Source organism: Pinus tabuliformis, chromosome J, assembly GCF_031772625.1.
Source record: "Pinus tabuliformis cultivar Carrire ecotype Pingquan chromosome J, CPIR1, whole genome shotgun sequence".
In the NCBI taxonomy this organism is placed as follows: Eukaryota; Viridiplantae; Streptophyta; class Pinopsida; order Pinales; family Pinaceae; genus Pinus; species Pinus tabuliformis.
In genome coordinates this window covers 970,562,057-970,569,532 of record NC_142295.1, presented here as the reverse complement: position 1 = coordinate 970,569,532, position 7,476 = coordinate 970,562,057, and positions in this window count along the sequence as shown.

The following is a 7,476-nucleotide window of genomic DNA, read 5'->3' as shown; positions in this document are numbered from 1 at the left end:
CCTCCAAGCCCAATAGAAATATTGTAGCAATCAATGTTTTCGGCATGGGAGGCAAATCCAAATCAACGCTCTTCAAGCATTTTGATAGATAGGTCTAAGGAATATGGCACCCCTTCAGATCCTTGGTCACAAGTACATCCTACAGATGAAGGAATTGTTCAGTCAATGATGATTGACGGGGCACCATGGGAAGATCACCACCATCGTTCCCATCTTCCGGATTACAGGGAAGATACTCCTAGTGACCTTCATCACCCCTCAGTTTTTGATTTTCTATCAAATACTATAAACACATTGGATTCCGAACGAAACTTGTCCAATATTGAAGATACTATCACCATAAATATCTCGACCAAAACAGATGTTGTAGAGAATATTCATGTCGGCAAATCTTGTTCTTCTTCAGAATTGGAAATATATTACGCTCTTTTTCGCGAGTTCAGAGATGTCTTTGCTTGGTCGTATGATGAAATGCCAGGCATCGACTCGAGCATAGTTGAACACGAAATTAAGATGTATCTAGATGTCAAACGGGTACAACAATGGCTATGGTAGGTGCACCCGAAGAAAGCCGCTGCCATCAAGGCAGAAGTTGAAAAACTTTCCATGCTGGTTTTATTTACCCGGTTCCTCTAAGAAATTGGGTATCGAATATTGTTCCTGTAATGAAAAAACAAGGAATGATTAGAGTGTGTGTCGATTATAGGGATGTAAATCAAGCTTGTTCGAAAGACAACTACTCTACACCCTTCATTGACCAAATAATTGATGAATGCACCGGGTGTGAAATATTTTCATTTATGGATGGATTTTTCGGGTATAATCAAATTAACATCTGCCCACAGGACCAGTCAAAGACTGCATTTATTTGTCTGTGGGGCACATTCACGTATCACAAGCTACCCTTTGGTTTAAAGAACGCAGGGGCAACATTTCAGAGGGCAATGAATTATGCCTTCCATGACATAAAGAACATCATTCAACCATATCTCGACAACCTTCCGACTCATTCGCGAAAGTGGATCGATCATCAACAGCATTTGAGAGCGATATTTATACGTTGCCGACACTACAAGATACGACTCAATCCACACAAATGTGTGTTTTGTGTCAGTTCTCATCATTTACTTGGCTTTGTGGTCTCAAAGGACGGGATTAGACTCGACCCATGTAAGGTTCAGGCAATCATTGATTTGCCTCCACCTTCAAATTTGCTTCAGATTCAGAAACTCCAAGGGAAAGAAAACTTTCTGAGGAGGTTCATTCCAAATTACGCCGAACTTGCTAAAGGTTATACTCGTCTATTGAAAAAAGAAGTACCCTTCATCTGGGATTAGGTCGCGCAAGATTCCTTTGATGCTTTAAAGGAATCCCTAATAAAAGCATCATTAATGTATGCTCCTGATTATCAAAAAGACTTTAACCTGTATTTGGATGCAGCAAATACAACCATCGCAATGGTATTAGTTCAAGAAGAAAATGGAATTGAGCATCCTATATATTATTTGAGTAGAAAATTAAATGATACGGAAAGAAAATACTCCTACGTTGAAAAGCTAGCTCTCGCAGCTGTTCAAGCGATACAGAGATTTCGACACAATGTCCTCTGTCGAAAAAGTGCCATTTTGTCAGATTGCAACCCCATGACTTATATATTGTTGCGACAGTTGTTGGGGGGAAAATATTCAAAATGGATAGAAATTTTACAAGAGTTTGATCTGGAATTCATAAAATCCAAATCAAAGAAATCCCTAGTTTTCGCGGAGTTAGTATGCGATCTCCCATCGTTGTCCAACGATGCCACATCAGAAGAAGTGATCATGGAAGAATCTTTGTTTCTGATATCTTCAAGAAATCCGTGGTATGGAGACATAATAATCTATCTCCAAACCCAAACATATAGGTCTAATACCTCCCACTCAGAACAATGACGTATTTGATACCAAGCAAAAGACTACATGATTGTTGGTGATACGCTTTACCGTCGTGGTATCGATACAGTTCTGCGAAGGTGCCTCACCCATGAGGAGGCCGAAAAAGTCCTGAATGATTGCCATTCAGGCGCGTGTGGGGGGCATCAATATGGTTACGCTACGACGCAAAATATTTTACGAGCAGGATACTTCTGGCCAACAATGTTTAAAGATTGCATAACCGCAGTCAGAAGTTGCCATGCCTGTCAAATATTCGATCGCAAAACTAGAATACCACCCGCACCTCTGCAACCAGTAGTTGCTGTTGGGCCATTCGCCAAATGGGGCATAGATTTCATGACATGTAACCCCACCTCGGCCGGGGGGCATGGGTATATAATAGTCGTAGTAGACTATTTTACCAAATGGGCCGAGGCGATGCCTACATTAAACAACAGCGGCGAAATGACTGCTCTCTTCTTTTTCAATCATGTAGTCTCCAGATTCGGTGTTCCACAGGCCATAGTTACAGATCATGGATCACATTTTCGCAATCACATGATGGTTGAGTTGGCTGCCAAATTAGGGTTGTCCCACGACATCTCTACTCTGTATTATTCGCAAGCTAACAGACAAGTTGAGGCAATCAACAAGGTCCTGAAGTGGATGCTGCAAAGGATGATTGGAGTCCATAAAAGGAGTTGGCACCTGATCTTGTACTCGGCCTTGTGGGCATACCAGACATCAGTGAGGAATGCAACTGGGTTTACACCCTTTCAACTGGTGTATGGCCTAGAAGCGATCTTACTAGTTCAGTGTGAAATCTCGTCCCTCAAACTCGCGGGCGACCTTCTCCCCAGAACTTCAGAAGAGGAGGCTCATTTCTTGGAACTAATCCAATTGAATGAAACCTGTCATGATGTTTCTTTGGCTAACGAAGCCCATAAGAAATGAGTCAAGGCACACTTTGACAAGAATGTCGAACCCCGTGTCTTCTCAGAAGGTGACCTAGTCTTACTTTACGACCAGGAGTCTAATAAATTGGGAGCAGGTAAGTTCAAGTCTTTATGGATGGGCCCCTATATTGTTAAGTGTGTCTTAGCAAAAGGAGCCTATGAGTTAGTGGATTATGATGGGATTCCATTGGCGCAACCTCGCAATGGGTTGTACCTTAAGCGTTACTATGCTTGACTCAAGATAGTAACCCCTATGCTTTTGTTACATTTTTGTTTTCGCTAAGGGTAATTGTTTTGGTTAAGTGATCCACTTTTGCATATATTGTAGATGTTGAACCTATTGGAATCATTTTTTGGATATGCCGACAGAGTGAGTCGTGGTTCGTGGAATTTATCTTTTGCGGCCTGGGCCATCTTCGATCCAAGCGGCGAGTTAGTGAGTTTCAGAGGGGTATGTATTGGTCGATCAACGAACAACATTGATAAATACAATGCGTTGATAGAACTCCTCTCTGATGCCATCACACAGGTCATATGCCGACTTGTCATCAGGCTAGACTCACAACTCGTCATTCTACAGTTCACCGGTATCTACTCCATACGGAATCCAACTATATATCGCATGTTCCTAAGGGTCAAAATTTTGGAAAGGCAGTTTGGTTCTATTCAATATTAGCATATTTCCAGAAACTTAAACACATTAACAGAATCATTGGCAAATTATGTGTTAGATAGACATTTGCAACATTTATAACAGAAGCATTTCATCAATATTTGCATCAAGATCATGTAACTTAACCAAAATAAAGCTCGGAAAATAAAAATATATATATATAACTATTTATGGTTTATACATAATGTTCTATAACCAAGACAAAATAAGTCAAATGACCCAAAACTCAAAATTCTAGGGGGCACCCTAGTCTAATGATGCTGATGATAACAAGTCACCGCTTGTGTAATCATGCGTAAAATCCTAGTCCATTGACTCGGCAAGCCAGTGGTATGTCGCTGCAACCTCAGAGGTAGCTCGTTAATCCTCATGTCCGGAATACAAAGAGTGAGACCCTCAACCTGATCCTGCAATGTGGAAAGAGTCTTAGCCACATCAAGGTCACGAAGGATAGCCCTCCCCATAACCTCTCCTGCTGGAACGACAGTTGGTGCTCTCAGACGTACTACTGGCCGAACTGGTCCAATATCTGGATGAGCACATGAGTTTTGATTAGTCTTTATAAAAGAAAGCATGAGGAAATTATTAAAATAAATAAATAAACAAAGATATGGTCAGAGAATTTACCTATAGCACCCCACTGCTCACCAGCCGGCAACACTAAATCCAGGTCACCTCGAAAATCCATACCAGCATATGGACACACGACATAAACCATCTCCTGATGGTTGAACCACTCGAAGAAGGTATCAGAGGAAGAAACCTGGGACTGACCGGCATGTCGGGCCATAAGGTCAACCCATCTGTGCATCCGTGGCTCAGTCGGTGGAGGTAAACCAAGTGAAATGTATTGCGGCTGCATCAGTGGGATCTTTTCCAAGGCGAAAGCGGTCAAAATAGAACCATAGCGAAATTCTTGGATTTTCTGCTTTTTACCTTGGTCAGTTGTTCTTTCATCACAGGGAGTACTACGTCACACTAGTTGAACACCTTTGGTTCAAGGCATTCCAAGGCGTACTGCATATAGGACCTATTAGCCATGTGAAGAGCCACACTACCAGCCAGTCTAGCAAAAGTGAACAGAATGGTCCTCAAGGACCGGTCAGTGACATCTCGGATGTTGATCTTGCCGTCCCTACTCAGTTGAGATCCCTCTCTGCAATACCGACGAATATAATCTCTCACAGATTCGCCCCCACGGGCGGAACCTGATAATGAGAGAGGGGCACCATGCCTCGATAAACCGGTCAAAAAATAGATGTCCACGACAGTGAGGGGGATGGATTTGCCTCTAATCTAGGAAACCTGGTTGGTAGGATCCCATGCATCGAGAAAATATTGCAACAAGTTGATTTATTGCCTCATTCTAGAGATGCAGAAAAACTTGAGTAGGCCACAGTTCCACAGTGCAGTTACCGTACCCGGATCGTGTAAATCAACCATGTCCTCTTCTTCATGCTCGTGTTCTTGCCATGTAACAACCATTTTGCTTTGATGAGTCTCTGCAAAACAAACAAGAGAAGAGTCAGGGTCCTAATTTGGCAAAAAACAGGCAAAAATTCCATGAGAAAACAATGCAAAAGTTTCCCTTCTCGCGCCCATCACACCCCAGCAGTGTACTGGGTGAGATGCATATTGACTAGCCAATGGCCAGGCCAGTATGCATCACACCTTTCGATATAGGAAGGGTGAGATGGAGCCAGGGCGAATTTTTCAAACCTTAGGGGCTCAGAAAAATAGGGAAACATGCTCAGAATTCAAAAAGGAAGGAATGCAACTGAAGAGCTCAGGTTTATCTCCTACCTGGTCCAGACGGTACCAATAATCGTCCATAGAATCTCCCGGAATCAACTAGTTAAAATCAAGGGGGGAAGGCACCTCCAAAGCTCCAACAAAACAAAGTTCAAATGAAATGGTAAAATGAGGGGTAAAAACCACTTTTAAATTACTTTTCGCGTAATTCGAGTAAAGTATTAGTGTTTTAACTCATTTTTTAAGCATGTATTGTTCATTTCTAATCGGTTTGATGAAGCAAATTAACTGACAGTATGACCGTCGAAGGAACAAAGTGTTAGCGATGAAATCAAATAATCAATGACCTTTATCACGAGAAGTTTTTATGTGAAGTTCAAGCTCGTTAAAAATTAAACCTAAGCAATGAGCAAGTGTCTCCCCCAGAGTTTAAGCTCATTAAAAAATGAACCAATTTCTGGTAAATAACCATTGTGAATGCATTGTCATTAGCTTTTGAGCCTTGGTCGTGTTCTCATCATCACCTCCACTCTGTTTTAGCTGATCATACGCCTCCATTTGATTGTTTACCCTTTTTGAGGAACAACTGCGAAGAGTGATCCTGTTAGCCATCCTTGTGACACTGTCGTGATTGGAAAATTCCAAACCTTACCTGGAATCGGCTGCTACCTAATATTATCACTCGTTCCTCAAAAAATGAGTCTCCTTTAAGCTCTTTTCGTCTGACTCGTAAAATTTGAGAAGATTGCCGAGAAGTTGGCCTCTCCAGCTCGTTAAAGCTATCGGGAGTGTTATCCCTCCTCTAGATTTTAATCTTTTTGGACCTGAGGGATTATTACACAAAAAGGTCGAGAGCTTATTTTGTTCGGCTCGTTAAAATTATCGAAAATTCATCCCTTTCGTATTGTTTTATACTTTTTCGGACTTAAGGGATTATATGACGAAAAAGGATTTTTGGAGTTTCCTTTACGTCCCTTTTAGACTCTCTAAAATTGAAAAGTATCGAGTTATCTTTGTTGTTAAACTCGTTAAAACCAATAGCGACAAACTTGTCCATATAGACAAGAACGAGTTTCACTATTGCTGAGCTCGTTAAAACATAGCGACAGGTTTTCCCGAAGGGCAAATTATAGGACAAGCATATGTTATCCTCCTCAAGCTTGACAAAAATAAAGAGGTACTGGTCAGCAATTACTGGGGGAAATTGGGAAGAAAACATGAAGAAACTTTATTGGTAGCGAAGTTGCTCTTGAACATGACACTTTCACTCCATGTCTAAGTCAGGTTGGTTTATTCCGTTCACTGGTCATATTACCATTGTTTCACCGTACCATCCATCTTTGGGGTTAACGCTACCAATCCATTTCAAGTGTCTTCGATATGTTTAGGAGAAGTCGATTAGAGAATTCACCAACCCATCTTGTGTCTCATCCGCTGCAATACCTTTACGGTTCATTCTTTCATGATCGCCACCCTGAACCCTGTATCATCAGATCGTTTTCACCTCCAAAAGTCATTTTCTCCGTTCGGTGTCATAGATGTGAGATTCATTAAGGCCCTCCTACGACGGGTCACTTCTTGTTGACATCAGCTCATTATCCAAGAAGTCAACCTAGGAACAACCCTTTCAGTACTTTGAAGCTTGCATGCCTCTATGGCAAGTTTCTCACTTTCGGCGATAGGTTTACATCAATGGCCTTCGACCGCGAGATTTTGCGTGGTGTTTGACACCAAGTACCATTTTCACACCACGTGAATTGTACTATCATACCTTTAGGGTCATCATCATTATTGGTGATTCCTCTTGCGCCTGTTAACAACTTACATCATTGGCTGGTAATCAGGTGATGTCTTTCCATGTTCGACTCCAGAACATTTTCACATGGATCAACTTGTACTTCGAGCAAAGATTGGACAAGTTTGAAGACCCTGGATCTACCATCCATCTGGTCTGTGATATATTCAGGAAAATAAAGACATCAAATGTACATCATTGCTGCACAGAGGATCATCCGAATCAAAGGATGATGGCTCTATCAGAATCATTAGTCTGCCACACAAACGATTGTCTGTCCTATGTACATGAAAACGAATTTATAAAGCTAAGCATGGGAATGCCCACCTTAGCTAGATCATGAAAATATTATGAAGATAATGTATTGTATTGTATCTTATTACAGGT